The sequence below is a fragment of the Hesperophylax consimilis genome, chromosome 24 (assembly GCF_061612785.1).
Source record: "Hesperophylax consimilis isolate HC1 chromosome 24, BYU_Hcon_1.0, whole genome shotgun sequence".
NCBI classification, from domain to species: domain Eukaryota; kingdom Metazoa; phylum Arthropoda; class Insecta; order Trichoptera; family Limnephilidae; genus Hesperophylax; species Hesperophylax consimilis.
The window spans coordinates 30,540,417-30,553,854 of record NC_142859.1 but is presented as its reverse complement, the minus strand read 5'-3'; positions in this window follow the sequence as shown (position 1 = coordinate 30,553,854).

The following is a 13,438-nucleotide window of genomic DNA, read 5'->3' as shown; positions in this document are numbered from 1 at the left end:
AAATTTATTTGTTGAGCGGTAAGTTCCTTCGCTTTAAAACCAGACGGTAAAAAAATTATAAAAACTGGCGGGTGCAAATAAATTTTGCTTATAAATTTATGATTTACTTTCTCAAATATAAAAAGATAAAGGAAGCTAAAAGTCTTGTTGTTTTATTAATTTTATTTACTACAGGATATATACATTTGTAAAATGTTGTGACTGTCCAACTAGGAGTAGTTCCGGTATTATGTGATAATAAATGTTTTGACTGTCCAACTAGGAGTAGTTCCGGTATTATATGTTAATAAATGTTTTGACTGTCCAACTAGGAGGAGTTCCGGTATTACGCGTTAATAAATGTTTTGACTGTCCAACTAGGAGTAGTTCTGGTATTATATGTTAATAAATTTTTTGACTGTCCAACTAGGAGTAGTTCCGGTATTACACGTTAATAAATGTTTTGACTGTCCAACTAGGAGTAGTTCCGGTATTATATGATAATAAATGTTTTGACTGTCCAACTAGGAGTAGTTCCGGTATTATATGATAATAAATGTTTTGACTGTCCAACTAGGAGTAGTTCCGGTATTATATGATAATAAATGTTTTGACTTTCCAACTAGGAGTAGTTCCGGTATTATATGTTAATAAATGTTTTGAGTGTCCAACTAGGAGGAGTTCCGGTATTACACGTTAATAAATGTTTTGACTGTCCAACTAGGAGTAGTTCTGGTATTATATGTTAATAAATTTTTTGACTGTCCAACTAGGAGTAGTTCCGGTATTACACGTTAATAAATGTTTTGACTGTCCAACTAGGAGTAGTTCCGGTATTATATGATAATAAATGTTTTGACTGTCCAACTAGGAGTAGTTCCGGTATTATATGATAATAAATGTTTTGACTGTCCAACTAGGAGTAGTTCCGGTATTATATGATAATAAATGTTTTGACTTTCCAACTAGGAGTAGTTCCGGTATTATATGTTAATAAATGTTTTGAGTGTCCAACTAGGAGGAGTTCCGGTATTACACGTTAATAAATGTTTTGACTGTCCAACTAGGAGTAGTTCCGGTATTATATGATAATAAATGTTTTGACTGTCCAACTAGGAGTAGTTCCGGTATTATATATTAATAAATGTTTTGACTGTCCAACTAGGAGGAGTATTAAATGTTAATAAAAAAATACTACCACACCTTCTTTCCGATTTCTTACATGGCATGAATTTTTAACATGTACTATGTAGTAAAATACCTAAAAAATTTATTTCAACTTTCAGTTCTATCTCCATCAACATATTATTCTTCTTTATTTCTAACCTTACTTATAATTTATATATTTGCTTTTAGTTTTATTTATCCTTATATATTTTTTATCTTAGATTTTCTTATTTTCATATTATTACTTTTATCTGTTTATTATTATATTTTATTGATGTATTTCATGTATGCCTACCACAACACGGACATTTAGCCTAGTGTGATAATCAAAAGAAAATGTACTGCATTAACGTGTAAATAATTATTAAACAAAAAATAAAATAAAATGTTGTGAAGTCCAAATGTATTTCATTATTTATATGCATTTATATTTGTATGTAAATTAAAATGTTGTTTATTTGCATCGTAGTAGATACTCTTAGATTGCCCTCGTTAAAAGTCACCGTTCAAATTCAAAACGTGAAATCTTGTGTGTAAAACGGTGTTTTCCTTTTAAGTGTCTTTATTTATGTTGATTTTAAAGTTCAGCTTGATTTACGTTCATCGAGTAGGTTTTCAGATTACCTAATCTAATTCATCAGTAAACTGAAATACCGGATTGGAGATTTCTAAATGAAAATATATCTATTTTATATAAAGGAGAGTGTCTATGGCCTGTGATGAGTGGGAGGGCGAAAAACATTTTACACGCTTGACTTCAAAACAAGGGAACTAAGATTAACGGTCAAAGTCTGATTTATAAAAACTCTGATTTAATCCCGAGCAACTCAGAGGACTTCAGCTACTATTTAATAAATATATACAATATAAAATTTAAAAAAGTATCAACGTAAGTTCCCGAGTTTTTTCTTGCTCACATCGCTGTTGTGTTTGGTTATAAACCATTTCTAAGTCATAAGTAAATGAAACTTTAGCAAAGGACTTTAAAACATGAATTCACAAAACTCCTTACCTAAAATCTCTGTCTTGACACTTACGGAAATACGAAAGTTTATAATAAACAGAAAATTTCATTTTCTATTGGAGGTAGCGGTTTACTTTGCATAGTGTTGTGGAAGACAGGAGTAAATTATGTTGAAGTTTTCTCACAGCACGTAGCGGTTTTACTAGTTGACAAAACTGAACGGCCTCTATACCTTCGAAAAAATTGTGTCTTTAAGGTGAGTACTTTATACATAACATGTTATTTAAGTTTGAAATTACCCCAAAAAACAGTTGCTCATTTAGGTGTATTTATTTATTTATAGATAGATACAAAAGAAAGTACAAATTACATATTAGGAAGCATTGCCTCTCCAACTAGGAAAGTTTTCCGTCCCAGGACAGACAAATTGACAGGTGTAGTTCATATTATTCCTAAGAAATTTACATAATTAAATAACAAAAAAAAACCTTTTTCTCTGCAACTGTGTAATGAAGAAAAAAATATATATTCATAAATAACTATTTTTTTTACAGTAGTAGTGGCTTTGTAAAGATTAACATGGTAACATATATTGCATTCGGATTTACAGTATAAGAGATAAGTTAGGTATTTACGAGTAATGAAAAGTAGAAATGGAGTTTTTTTTTTGTATTTGTAACAATGTAGAAAAAGTAAAAAAAAAACTTATTACAGTTTAATTATAGATAATGCTCAGTGTCAAATAAAAGTGTAAAAATATTTTTTATACAAGTTTAGAGATAAATCATAAAAAAGTACTTAAAGAGTATAGTGAATGAAGTAAGTACACATTTTCTTTTTTTTAATAGGAAAACATACATCAATTTCCTATCAAAAGTATTATATGAATAAAAAAATATGTCAGAATCCTTCAGGTTTTGGTTTTTATCACACAATTCGCACATTCTTCTGATTGGATCTCTGACACCAGCATTTGTGCGCGTCCGGCTAATATGGAATAAGTCGTTAAGCCTTTTGGGTGGTATTTTAAAGTTTATTAGATTGAGCAAGCCAGGAAAGTCGATAAAGTTGCTACAGATTTTGTACAAGGTCATTAGGTCAAGGTAAGTTCACCGGTTAGTAAGAGTGGAGACGTTATATTTCGAGAGCATATTTGTGTATCCCCGCTTAGGTGCGCTCATTCTGTGGTTGAGGTAACGCAGAAATTTCTTCTGGATACTTTCAATATTTTCTTTACAGATATCGTAAAATGGAGTCCATATTGAGGTGCAGTATTCAAGTTGAGAACGGATCAGCGTATAGTAAAGCAGAAGGTAGGTTTCAGGTTTTCAAAAATGACGGTTGGAATTAAAAAGTAAGCCAAGATCCATTATACAGTATACACGATCTAGTCAATAATTGCCTGTATAATAATTGTGTATAATAGCGTTGATGATTTTTAGTGAAGCTTATTTGTTTACATTTTTTGTAACTTAGGTAAATTTTATTTTCATTGCAAAACGCATCGAACCTTACTAAATCTTGTTAGATGAGCAGACAATCATTTAAATTTCTAAAAATGGCAAATATTTTTATATCATCGGCGTATAAGGGAAACAAGAAACATGAAACATTCAGAAACAGTATTAAAAAAAGTATAAATAACAGCGGTCCTGGGATTGATCCCTGTGGTACGTCAGAAGTAACTGGTTCCCATACGGAAATATATCCTCGTAACGATAGAGCTTGCTGTCTTTTTGTTAAATATAAGATGAACCAACGTAATAAGTTTCCCCTAATTCCGTTATACATATTATTTTTAATAAGAAAGATAAGGTGACCAACCTTATCAAAAGCTTTTTTGAAATTGCAATAAATTGCATCTACCTGATGGCCTCGAGCCATGCTAGTAAACAAGAAATTAGAGTAAATAAGTAAACTACTTACGGTAGATTTGCCTTTGACAAACCCGTGTTGTTGGTCTGTAATTTTGGCAGCAAGCTGGGGATATATATTAGTAAGGACAAGTCTTTACAACAGTTTATGGATCGCCGAGAGAATGGATATTGGCCTGTAGTTTTCCACTCGTTGACGCGAATTACCCTTGTGGACCGGTATGATGTAGGCCAGCTTCCACCTGCCAGGGAAAACCCCATCACTCAGACATTTATTAAATATTATGGTAAGCGGCACACACAGTGACGACGCAGCAGATTGAACAATGTAAACCAGGTACCTGATAACATGTTGGAGGAATTAAATTAAGATTTTCACCATGAAAAGATGAAGTTATCTTAAGTTATGTATTTACAAGTAGTGAACTTATAATACATATTACTCTTATTAGAGAATCTACATTAAAATTAATTATTATTTTATAGCTATTATCTCTCCACATCCGGCATCACGTCATAAATCATAGAAGTTGAAAAACCCCGCGACAGAGTGTTAATTTCGTACTCTAAGTATAGCCCTTGTGAGAGACCACCATCCATTCAGTTGACAGGTCTATACAACAAGGCTCCACCAAACATTTTCTTTCGAAACAGAAACAAACATCAAATTAAAATGTAACTAACACAAGGAAATTAGAAAAAAATTTAATCATTTATCAACACAACTTCATTCCAGAATATAAAATTATTATGTGATGACAAATATGAAAAAAAAGGAAGTTGTTTTATTTGCTAGAATTATTTTTTTTACCAAAAATATTTTGAAATCGTAGAAAAACATAACCATGGGAAATATCGATTGACAAAGTATTTTTGTTTGTTTATACAACCGTATCCATTAAATAACTAGGAACGAACCCCGGAGAAGCAGTAGACTTAAAAATTAGTTAACTTAAAATTTGAAAATTAAAATTAAAAATAGTGGACAGGATAGACATCCCTGGTCAGTTATTGTAAAGATTTTGCTCTGCAGGTAAGTGACAATGAAATGCTGTCCTCTGTGAATTAAGAGGCTGGATTCATCTGAATTATATTATTTTACAAAAGAGGGCACCACTATTCGTGTTTGGTAGATTTAAGACTAAAATAATTAAATATTTTTGTCACAAGAAAGTGACAGTACTTTTGTTATTGAATTAACTCTTTGAATTACAATGTGTTAATTCAATTTTATTCTAAATTCTAATCTCTTGAGAGCTTGTCGTGACAGATCATTATTTCATGCTGCGAATGCAAGTTTTATTGTGCTGATTGCGTCCGCTGCCGAATTTGGAGATTAACTTTGAGAATAAGGTATTGCTGCCAATCTCAATGCTAGTGATATATTCGGTGAGTTCTCTGTTTTATGTATTTGGTGGCTGGATGATAATTCGTTACGCGGCCTGCAAAGTGAATTTTTGTGATCAACCCATTTTTTCATAGGGAATTATTTATTCCCTGATGGTCTGTGTGGCTTACAATCCAGACCATCACCAAACCCCTTTGAACGCCGCTCGGATTTTTTTTAATTCATTCTTATAAAAATAAATGATTTTTAAAAAATATATACGAAACCTAGAAAACTTTTAATTGGGTTGAATTTTCCAGTGGTAAACTTCGCATGAAGAACAGGAATGTTTTTGATAATTTCTTTAGAGTTAACTTTGAAAATTTAGAACTTGAACATAAAAATCGAACATCGGATGAAAATTAAACCAGTGGGTCCTAACCTGGTAAAGCCAGTGAGACTATAATATGAGTATATCATCTCATATTTATGGATTTTAATGAGACTGAAGAAAGTATGGATGAGAAGAGGGTGATTTAAATAGCTTAAGTATTGCAGGTCACTAAAATTTCAAGAATTTTTGGAATAGTAGCTTCTCGCTTGGGAAATAAAAAAATGGAATGGACTACTGACTCTTGAATGAGGCGCATTTTCAACAAATTTAACAGAAAAAAACAAAAGAAATTATTTGAAAAAATGTGTCAGAAATTTCCGCTTTGTCTCGAAGTTGTTATTGTAGAGAATACGAGTTTTTTTAAAGGCGCCTAGGTTTAACCAAGTCTCCCGGGGTCCATGAGGCTGTCGGATACTTCAACCCAAAAGCGTCCTGAGGGTGAGAGTCCTTCAATTAAAAACCGATTGTCCCTTCTCAATTTCAGGATAATTGGTTTGGCTAAATCTTACGCTGAAGATTCGAAGTAGATGTTGGATTTAATATTTTTTTATCGCAAAAAGTACGAAAAACTATTGATGACCGTGAAATTGCAAAAAAAACAGAACATTATAATAATAATGTTTTTTTTAATACATTAAGCAGGTGCTTTGTGAAGTGACGTTATAATAATAACTTAGTAAACATAACTTTTATTTTTAAATCAAATGCCGACAAAGTTAGCTTCATCAAGGCAGTATAATACTATATAAGTGTAGTATAGAGGTAAGTCTTTAATATCGAGATAAGTCTCTAAAATCTGCAAGTTATCTCTAACATCTGTTACATTAAATTGTATTCCAGAATGTATGGTGGTTGTTGCAATCCCAAACATCCCATGGAGAACATGGTTACATATATTAACCGGTCAGCAACGTAAGCAGATATACACGATAAAATAACGATAGCAGTCAAGTACAATAAGCGTGTTTACACGTCAACGCGTGTGTTTCCACAAAAATCGTCATAACTCCGTTATTCTTCTAGTGACATCCCTAAAACAAGAAGTAGAATATTCGTATTGAATGAAGCTTCACATCTTTATTCAAAGTTATCCATAGAAACCCGTAAAAAGACCTACTCAGTGGAAGCAAATTTTACCCGCCAAATCGTAAAACGACGCCAAGAAAGCCGTTTGACGTGCCGACCCGCATCGCAAGTTTAATTATTTTTTAAAAAATATATTTTGTATGAAATGGTCAAAAAGTGAAGTGACAGAATTGTTTATTGTACATTTGTACGATGAAATAAGTGTTTTTTTTTACATTATCCGTGATTTTAGTATCGTTTTTACATAAAACATTACAGGTGAGTCATTTTTACAATATTTTCATGTTTCCATTCTAAATTTAAATATTTACAAATGTTAATATTTATTTATGATACAACAATTTGAAAGCCTATTTTGTAACCTTTCTAAAACAGTTTTTACTATTCGGCTCCGTTCAGTAATGTTTCATTTATAGAGCTTTGATTGTGAGGCGGTAATAACACAACGTTTTCGTGAAATTGACATTTCGTTTAAGACATCTTAGCTTCAAGTTCGCGAAAAGTCGGAGGGGTTAAATATGCCCTGGTTATAAATCGCACCTACATCACTAAATGTTAACATTAAAATGATATACCTTGAGAGATATTTTAACTTCCATAACGTACGAGTATTTTCCCCAATCGGATATATTTGAAAGGGGATATATTGTGCATCCGAAGATATCAATATAATACATTATTGATTTGGGTTTTCGAATGAAACACCTTCACAATCAAATACTATTTTCGAATCAGTTCAATCACTTTCATTTTTAAAAAATTACAAAATGAAAAGATTCAACTCATTTTAAAAGATAAAAAAGAAAAACAATGAGTGCCCTACTTACTAAACTGACAAACAATTATTAATTAACTATTGTAGCCAATATCTAAATTCCAACGACTTTCTTTTCTCACAGTTTTCCTACCAAATTATTTCACATCCATTTTACCTTATACGAGCGCATGCCAATGAAAATCAATAATTTTAAAAATAAAAGTAAATTATATTTTTTTAGATTTAAGAATCGAACCTAGAAACCATTATAGTTCACTATTATACCATCAATTATGTTAAGCGCCTGTTATATGACAGCGAATTTTCGCAAACTCTCAAAATATCTTCATTTTTTATCGCTAGAGGGCGGTAGTACATTAATGAACTTTTTAGAATAAAACGTCGAATGTACGTTTATGTCACAAAGCAATGAACGGACGCAATCGGAAATATTAAGGAAAACAGACAACTTAGTAAAAAGGTATGACTTATTTGCAGAACCTACTATTTTGGTAAAGCATTTAATTTGACATTTTTTATAAATGTTTCATCATTCACTTGCTGCTGTCAAATCTAATTAGATTTGAACGGCTTTTGGCTTTACGACTAGCATTTGAAGAACATTTCCGATACAAAGATTGTTTGGAAACTCGTGGGATAAATGGTAAAACTTGTGAATGAATCTACCTTTCATTTATAGTGAATTTTGAGTGACGACTTTTTTTTATTTGAGCTTTCGTTTTCAAGAACATCGAAGGTGGATTTATTTGGTAAATTTCAAAATTTTATATTTGATAGAATATCTATACATATTAATAACATCATAAATAAATTGACCTCAGTAAACTTGTTTACTTCTTATATTAATACCTCTTACCACGTAAGGTCGGAACAGTGAAAAACTTGACTTGTTATCACTTAAAACCTCCGATTTTACCAAACTAAAAATGATCCGGCGTGGGATGGTAATTTTAGTTTTTTTATTACCAAACGCGCCATATGAAAACACGTCAACTTAGTCAGAGCGCGTAAAGCAATGAATTCTCGCAAACACTTGCATTAACAGCGGCATAAAGAGCGCACCAGTCAACATCATGACGATCGTGCTAACCTTTAGGAAGAGGAACGCATTTGGAATGTTGTATTTTACGCGTTTAAAAGAATTTGACAGTTGAAAAAATACAATGCGACAAATTTACATTAAAAAGAGAATTTGTGAGTACTTACTGTTTTTGTAGCATCCTTAGATTATTGCAATGCTTCAAATGAATCAGGTATTCTACTTTTAGACCCATTAATGAAACATTTTGATGGCATTTTCGAAATAAATACGCCGTCAAACACTGAGCGTATAGTTTTACCGCCATCACCAGGGGCCTGCATTACGGAATAAGTAAAAAAAACTGTGAAATATGTTGAAAATTTGGTGGAAGATGAAGTAATTATTTAATTGTTAATATCCACAGATATCGTAATGATAATAAGAGGCCGTACTTCTACAGATGTGTGCATTATATACATATTGTAAATTTAAAATATTTTACAAAAAAACACATAAATTTGTTTTTGACCAGTATTGTTTTATTTTCACTCTACCGGTTTCGGAAGATCCCTTCCTTCGTCAGGAGAATATTAAAAACTGATCTACTACACAAAATATTGACATATATTTAAAAAATGTTAAGTGTTTGAGGGAGGGGTGGACAAAGTGTAAGGGGTAATTACGGGAATTCCAGGAAGAACAGAGCGGTTAACTGGAAATATGTCTAGAATAGGACTATAAGACAGATTAATTTGGTTATTTATTATTCTGGAGTTATTATTGAGGGATTTTTAAAAATTATTAAATTATCAAAAATATTGTGTAAAATTATTAAATTATTATTAAAAATATTGTGTAAAATCGTTATTTACGCGATAATCATAGATGAAAGTTTTAAAATTAGGTTGCATGGTGTATCAATGTTTTTTAAAAAATTTTATGGTTGAATGGCTCAGAATTAATCAACTACCAAAAAATAAACAGACTGAAAAAAAATAGTCCATTATTTGGCAACAAAAAATATGAAGTCTGAGAATGACATACAAAAGTTAGTATTAAGCCGTTTTACAGCAAATCACCATTCTGCCTTATATAACCCACTCTTAAGAACTTCGGTATAAATCACCATTCTGCCTTATAACCCACTCTTAAGAACTTCGGTATAAATCACCATTCTGCTTTATAACCCACTCTTAAGAACTTCGGTATAAATCACCATCCTGCCTTATATAACCCACTCTTAAGAACTTTGGTATAAATTTGAATTACAGATATTTATATAAAATGAGATAAAGGTATTTTCGAAATTTAAAATGATGACCGAAATTATATTATTTAATTTATTGTTTCTCAATATATTGCCGAGCTATAAATGTGGAGATTTGGAAACAATGCAAACCGGATGTACCTAAGCATAAGAAAGGAGCGCTTAGATTTACCCTAACCGTACAAGATAAGCGGTAATGTATGCATGTATGAAATATTTTAAAACACGATTCTTTTGAATTGCATAATTTTTTTCGGTTCCCATTTTAGTTACATCCCACGATTTCATGGGTAAGTAGTGTGTATTCTAAATTTCCTCAAAAATTCCCTTCACACAGCTTCCAAGGACAAGTTATTTTCCTTAGGGTCTCATGTGCCCCGTTAAAAAAAATATAGTGCCTAAAATAAATGCAGTGTTAAAACTTATAAAACAAGCCTTCACTGTCGTTGCAATATTGTATTAAATTATCATAGTTTAATTGCAAAACATGCTTTTTTAACACAACTCTCCCATAATAAGGCTTCATTTCAGGACGTATATTTTCTTTGCAGTTTTCATCTCCGGACACATTTTATGAAAGCGCAGTGTAAATTAGTTCATGGAATATTCATACGACACAGTGGGCGTGCTCGCTCTCATTATGAAAGGTGGATTCTTGAACACTCTCTGAACTAAGTTAAAACTTACGTCGTGTTTATAAAATATACTACTTGGCAATTTTTTTTTAGTTTTACTTTTTCGGGGAGGGGTGAAGATGGGTCTCAAAGACGCTCACGTTGAAAGAAGGAGAAAACACAGAGACCGGCAGAGATAGCTCTATCTAGATAGCTGGAATGATTATTCCACAGCCGAGCTACCGAACTCAGTGACGATTGTTTCCCAATTGTGCACCAGTGCCGAAGGTATCGATGACGCAAATTCCTCGTAGAATTTTCTATTGAAATACCGGTAAAATAGGGACAGCCTTTTTAATAAAAAAAAACTAAGTTCAAAGCAAATTTATGTTAATTAAACCAGATTTCACGCAGGAATAACTAACGCACATCAAATACAACCGAAATAAGTATGTTTGATTTTATTATGCACTTATTAAGTCGGGGACGCACGAGAAAAACATGGCACGATCAAATACTTGTGTCGGGCCATGTCAAAAGTCAGAATGTCAGAAGAGTATATATGAGACAATACATAAATGAAAATGAGGCAAGGAGTGCCTAACTTAGCTGAGGTTTAAGAAGCGTTACTTACATTTAAATAAATTACGGTCATACCCGAGGGGTAAGTCAGATCATTTTATCACACACGTTTCTGACATTCCTCAGATATATTTAAATCCAAACTTGTTTCCCGTACGGATCCTTTAATGATCTAAACCTGTTTTCACTTCCCAAAGTTAACTTGAAGCTACTTCAACAATATTGCGGTCAATATTGTGATAATCACCTCAGCGAAGAAACTTTATAAATCCCCTCCGTCGCTTCGTCTAAGTGTATTTGAGGTACCGATCGGTTAGATACTTCGCCATCAACCAACTCCCGTGTCCATGTTATATATATAAGCAAGAAGAAACTAGGTAGTAGGTTTCTTTTAAATATGTTTATTATATTTTTATTTAAGTTTTTTTAAAGATTTTAATCCAGCAGGACTAGTAGGTCGGAACACTGAATGTTCTACCAATCCGTATAGAAAAAAATGAACTGCTTGTCGCCCAAGTGATCAAATATCTGGGACACATCTTTACAGAAGACATGAAGGATATAAAAGATATGGAACGACAAAGAAGAGCAATCAGTATAAGGGACGGAATGCTCTGAAGGCGGTTCTACCAAACAAACTGGGAACAAGCTAGTACGGTAATGCACAACTGGCACTGAACCTGTTAAATGATTATGCAAAATATAAAACTAATTCATCAATTCACCAATTGGAAACAAGGCTGTATAGTCATCGCCAATATGGATATTGACTATTTTTTCAAACGTATGTAATGTTTTAATTTCAAGTTCAGTACAATTAAAAAAATTACTTTACAATCACAATTATTGCTCAACAATAACCGATTTAAATCAAATCAAATACACATTTCGCCTGAAAACTTTTTAAATATATCAATGAATTTCACTTTGGTTTTCGGGAAAAAATGAGTGCTTATCTTGAAAATGAAAACTAACCCGATCCCGACATCCAATAAAAGAGCTGTGTATAATAAGGCTGTAAAATAGTATTTTTTATTGTTAATAATAGGTCCATTAATATTAAGAGCTTTCTTAATTTTAAGGTTATTAATGCGTTTTCCTTTATCATTTTTTTCTATTATTTCTGGCTTTCACTCTTGCTCTTCTTGGCCATCATTTAAAATTATGGAGAAATGAAAAGTGAATTTAAATATTAATTTTATTTAAATAGGCACATTTCAAAATTATAATGAAACTTGGAGTCGAGTTCAGACTTAGAAGAGATGAGATGTTAAATGGAGGAGAGGCAATTTTAGATAAGTCTTGATAGAAGAGAGGATATTAGTTTAGAGAGGGACAGCCAAAAAATATGTGATCTAATATAAGTTCCCACTTCTAGACCACAGAACTTACAATGTGGGGAGTCAAGGACGTGAATTTTAAAAAGGCGGGAAGGAACGGAAAAATGTCCGATCCTTGGAAATTTCTTTTTTGGAAAAATCGGAGAATTTTTGAAACCACGGTTTTGATGGGATAGTCCTTTGTATTGAGGCATAGCAGGCTCCCTTGGATTGACTAGCAATGTGCCAATACTCTGCCCAAACATTGCGGGATCTATCTTTGATGTTGGAAAAAATGTCAGATAGGGGAATGTGGTTTACGAGGGTAAAAAAAGGGTTGGACGCTCTCTGTTTTGCCAAGGCATCCGCAATATCATTACCCATGATACCAACATGTCCAGGAATCCAAATCAGTTACAGTTTTTCCAGAGCTTTAAATGGAAGCTATTATTTCTCGAATAAGGCATACAAAGTGATCATCGGGATGAAGAAGATGGTGACTGGATTTAAGTTTTTGGAGGGAACTGAGAGAGTCAGAGAGAACGAGGGAATGTTTAATATTATTTTTTATTATGTATTTGAGATATTCTATTATTGCAATGCATTCCGCTGAGAATATTGAAAATTTATTTGAAATTGAATGAAATATTCTGTCATAATAATTAGCGCCTTTGAGGTGATTTTGCACAAAAACGGCGCTATACAAGTCATCCAATTATTATTATTATTATTAATGTAGTAAACGTTAATACCTATACCACAGTTAAGAGAGTCGGGAGATTTGGATCCATCAGTAAATAAAAGAGAAGAGTTGGGCCATTTAGATGAAATAATGTCATTAAACATATTATTGGCAGTACGGGCCGGAAGATTGGAATGACTTTTAAGGATTCCGATCCCTTCTAAAATTGTTGGGGATAGGGTGATGTGACTATATTTTAATTTGTATAAGGGAAGAAGATCATTTAGGATGATTTGAAGCTCTGAGGGAGACTTAATTTTTTACAGATGTCAGGAAGAGGTTAAGTTGAAGCTCTGATTGTAGATGAATGTTTTGAGTCCATGA